The sequence below is a fragment of the Oreochromis niloticus genome, linkage group LG18, assembly GCF_001858045.2.
Source record: "Oreochromis niloticus isolate F11D_XX linkage group LG18, O_niloticus_UMD_NMBU, whole genome shotgun sequence".
NCBI lineage: Eukaryota > Metazoa > Chordata > Actinopteri > Cichliformes > Cichlidae > Oreochromis > Oreochromis niloticus.
Genome location: NC_031982.2, coordinates 36,586,530 through 36,591,872, shown reverse-complemented (window position 1 = coordinate 36,591,872; position 5,343 = coordinate 36,586,530).

Here is a 5,343-nt window from a genome sequence, read left to right as displayed (position 1 = left end):
GCAAAAGCACTGCTAAGTCACCCTTTTAAACTAGTTTAATCAGTTTATTCAACATTCACACCATTCTATCACTCATACAAGTAGCAAGCCGATCTTCATTGCGTATGTTTGTGTGTGCTATTTTGCATATATGGCTTCACAGTCTCACAGACACTTTCCCATTCTCCAGTTAAAGAGTCAGTTATCTCCGTCCCCAATCACTAACCCAAATTTTACTTCCACACCTTAAATCACAGCCCTCCTGATCTTCCGCCACCAGTTAGGGCTTGCTGTCAGGTTCCTGGACACTGTAAACAATTCAACCAGAAACTTGCCTTAACATATCCATTCATGTTAACCTGTAATTTCGTCCGACTCCTGCATCTGGAGAATTGGTCCGGTCTGCTTGCCCCTAAAAATAACAAACTAAAACTTTTTCATTATTATCACGGACTCCTAAACGACCCATTTCTCTTTTTCTAGTCAAAAATACCAATTATGCCATGTATGTAAGCGTGTTCTTCCTTGCGTTATGTGGTCATGTAAATGCAGTGTAAGCTGTTTTCTTCATTGCATGCCTTCATTGCGTTCTTCATTACATTCTCCTGTATTCATGTCAATATACACTAAGTGTAAGCTGTTTCTTAATTGCATGAGTGTAAGCTGCTTCTTCATTACATCCTTATGTATTCATTGCATTTTCATATATTCATATTTAATTTATTCATCTTTTCACTGAGCTCTAGATTCAAACTATCTCACTTCTGATTCATTTCAAAAATAATCTCACATGTAACAATTGGTATATGTGTGTTTTCTATTCATTAATATAATTGTCAGTTATTTTGATTATCTTTACCTTTTGTATTGTTTACCTCTTTGTTGTGATATGGTGGACATCCCTAAACTATCCCGAGTTCAGGGTTCAATTTCAATCCAATCATCTCCTATCTTCTCGCAGTCAAACTCGTCCAACTTCATCTCTCACTGGTCCTTTTCCATTCACAGTGTCCTGTTCGGGCTTCAGAGCCCCAGCAAACACAGTGTGTTTCTTCTCTGTTTTGATCTTTCAGTATTTCCTCTTCCTTCAGTCTTATTTTCATTTGCTCTGTTTTCTTCTCCGTTCATCTTTTCTGTCTTTTCTTCCAAGATTGCTCCAAGCTTGGCAAATATGACAGTCAGTGCCTTCAAGCAGACATATCACGCTGTTCTTCACCAGCATGCATGTTGCATCTCGTGCTTTCTGTCATGCTGCTGGACTCATCAGTCGTTGTCAATGTTACTGCTTTCGCCTGCACTGTCTTTTAGCTTCCGTTACTTCTTGACGTCCACGATGTTCTATCGGTCTTCATCAGGAAATTGACTGTCCTTTGCGTGTCTTCTCGGGGTCAAGGACAAAGTGAGAGCTCAAGCTGCACAATTTCGAGCCAAAGACTGGCTTATTTTCTCCCAATTCTTTTAATCTACTTTTCTGCTGCTGAACTCAAGGTTGCAAAGTTGAGAGAGTCCACCTGTATTGGCACACTAAAGCATATAATTAGTATCATATTCATTGTTTATCTTAAAACCTCCCTTTTGCTTCATCTGCCCAGAGTTAAATCTCTCTCTCTACTCTGGGTGCACACTTGTCACCGTGAGCTTCCCTTTTATGGGCATGCATTTCCTGTCCCAGACACACACACGGTTTCCTGTTTCTACAGCTTCTGCAGAGACTTCCTTTTAATTTCACAGTCTACAAATAATCAGTAATTCTACTAAATCTTTATCTAAAAACAATATGCCTTCATTTCACTCACACACATTTTAATAGCGCTCTTTCACACATCACCATTCTTTAGGTCAGTTTTGTAGCATCAGTCACACAATAATTTCTTGAGTGGGTGTACTAAGTGCATATACTTATGTGTTTTTAAACAGAAAAATAAACTCAACCTCTCATAACATCACTCAAAGTCAAATATCTTCATAGACCCAAAAGTAAGCATATTATTTCCCTAGTCAAAAGTCAAACCGTTACTCACAGTAATTTTTAATCTAACAGCCTTTGTGTTTTGAAACTAAAAAGAGGAAGGAACAGCGCCCAATTTAAACTGCGCATGTTGTCACTCAACAACACACACAGAAAATGTAACTGTATATATATTATCTCAAACTGAAACAAAACCCATCTAAAAATCCTAAAACATCTTACTTCGACACCCCAAAACACACATCGCTTACAGACATCTTTTTTAATTAAATTATCTCAAATTCAATTTCAGTTCTTAGAACCCAGATAACGGTCTTAAGTATCAACAGTTTATGTATCCTATCTCAAAACCCAGCAAAAATTCATACAGTCATGGCAAGAAATAAAACTTTACTTACAGTCTTGTAATAAACAAAACCAGCGTCTTAAATACAGGCATCAGCCATGTGTAGCAGTCTCTATAAACTTCCTATCAGTCTTACACAGTTTTACCTAGTACAGACACGTGTCAAGCAAACCCCATACTCATATTCTACAGTTATCATGAAATACTTATCATAATCAACAACAGTCACACAAATATAATAAACATAAACTGCATTTCTTCCCTTAAAACACAGATTGAAGTCGTCCTTAACCCAGGCTCTGCAGTCAGTCATTAGCCACTCATTCGTAAACAGGAAATGTCACTCTAAATAAGTCACAGGCATCTCATTTACATAGACACAGACACACTCTCAAAATAACCTGCCTTCTGCAGCCCCCGTGGCAGACACAATCTATATACAAACAGTCAAATTATAATACAGAGACGTCTCATAGATCAAATATTTACAAGGCCTTAGATTGCACAACCTACAGAATTTAGACAAAATTTAAATTAACCCTCCAAGGGATAAACTCCAAGTTTTTTATTATCAATAACCCAGTATCAGGTCCAACCTGTGTCTGGTCTAATTGCTAAAATTCCTAAATCAATTTAAAAGCGTCCAACGCCCAAGGTCCAACCTTTACTACCCAAATAAGTGCATAAACCGTTCCAAACGGTAAAGTGGTCCAACCACTAGCTATTTTGGAGGTTCCCAAGTTCTCCACGATCGCCAATCGGACTATCCCGTCCAACGGAAAATCCCGAGCGTCCCCAGGAAGTTTGGAGCGTCACCTCCGAGAAATGCACTTCCTAGAACATCCCACAGTTCCGTTCTACATAAATTTAATTATGTTTTTAAAGACATCCTATGAAACCACCAAACCGACTTTATTGATGTCCAAGCCCAGCTTTATATTCAATTATGACTGTATCACCATACACAGTTTCCAAATGACCTATAATCCTAAAGTCAGTAGTCCAACTACTTTAAATTCTCTTTCCTTAGCAGTCCAACTGCATTTAAATCCTCGTAGCAGTCCAACTGCTTTTCCTTTAATCAGTACTGTCACTTAACCTTACATTATCATTACTTCAACTTCAATTCTCATGAGATTTTCACCAAAATCAAAACAGACCTTTACCAGTAATTTTCAGTGAGTAGACTTTCAATTTTGTCAGAACCAATTCAGCACTGTTTGGAAATAATTCAACAGGTAGTGCCTTACCTTTGAATAAGCCGGCTTATGTCCACTCACTTCGACCACTGACTCGTGTCTGCCTGTTTGAGCACCTTGGACCCTCTCAGTCTCAACCTCCAACTTTTCTCCCTCAACCCTCGGCCAATGCACCAAATGTTACGGGTTCGAAATTGAGGATGAGAGTAAAACAATGATGGTCCAGAAAAGGTCGTTCAAACAATTGATTTTAATGCACGCAGCGTGGAGAGGTGCAAACTGCAAAACAGTTGTACATCTCTACCCAAAATACACTCTAGATTGCTTTTATAACATCAGGGTATTGTAACGCCCCTTCTTGCGTTTACAAGCACATAATTTGCATGTACAGAACATTCATGTATTTTAAGAATTAAATGCAAACACAGAGGTTCCTCCTTGTGGCACACTCTTTCGAATATGGTGATGATCTCAGGCCTTTGAGGTCACCATGGACTGGACATCCTTCTGTCACCTGTAACTAGGCAAACTCAAATACCACAAGAAGCTGAATACATTCAGGCCTTTGCTCAGCTACTATTTTACTGTAACAATATACTCAGCATATGAGTTATGATACATATATATTTAACTCAATCATTTTAAAGTAGTTATAACTGCACCTGTAATAAACATGTTAATATTTGATTATGATAACCCCTATAATATAAATTATAACATAATGCCAGCAGCTTCAATAAACCCTTTGATGAAATGATAATTAATGCAATGATAAGATGATGGTTATGTAAAATAATCCCTGTAATTCCACAACATCCAGAGGCCCCCAGAACAGGAGACCAAGGAAGACCAACAGAGGGGCAGCCGCGTCACTATCCCAGAAAGAGCTGAGGAGAGCCCCAGATGAGGGGTCACTCAGCAGCCGCGGAGCAGAAGCCAGGGGGGGTTGCAGTGACGTGCCCGTGAGCTCCTCCTCCCAGCCCCCCCGCTCCAGCAGGCCGCAGAGAACGGGGGTGTGAGAAGACTCCAAACCTCCCTCCACCCGCTCATATGTAGTGTTGATGCATGTGTGTTCTAAGGTGCATTTAAAACCCAGGAGGGCATGGAGCTACCTGCCAGAGCAGCAGGTAAGCGCATAGCCCCTCCTGTTAGCCCTCAATGTCTACGTGTACTTGTCATGAAAATGTCCACAGCCTGGGTTCAGCTTCCTCTTCAATCACCATTGATCATTAATAGGGCCACAAAAGATTTGTTACATTATCCCCATAAACAACAAGTTTTTATAGAAATCATTGTGACACAAATATTTAGATTCTTGTTTCACAATGTGCATGAACTCAAAATCTTTAGAGTTTCATATTTGTAAAGTATCACAAATAATACATTTATACCATTATATGAGCCACACTTTTTTTTTTTTTTTTTTTTTTTTACAAGAAGAGCTCCTGCCAAGACCTTCCTTCTGTGGCCTGCATTAGAGTGCATTGGTGCACAGTTTTATCTTTTATTTAACATGGTTATATCATTGTGAATTTTGCTATATAAATATGCTCAAGAGTCTATCATATGTGTGACATCCAGCTAAAAATTGAAAATATATATTTTTAAATCAGTAACTTTGCAAATGTAGAAATGTTTTTGGACACAAATGAGTCACATTTTAAACACAGTTTGAATAATCAGCGCTGACAGACATTTATGAAGCGCCGGCTATAACACACACATGCTTACCGTGTGAAAGGACTGCTGATGTCTTGGAGCAGAGAAACACGCTGTATTGTTGCTTTTCTCTTATGCATAAGCAACGCCCACCTGTCATAAACGCTCCGTGCGGGTAGCAAAGTCAGTTC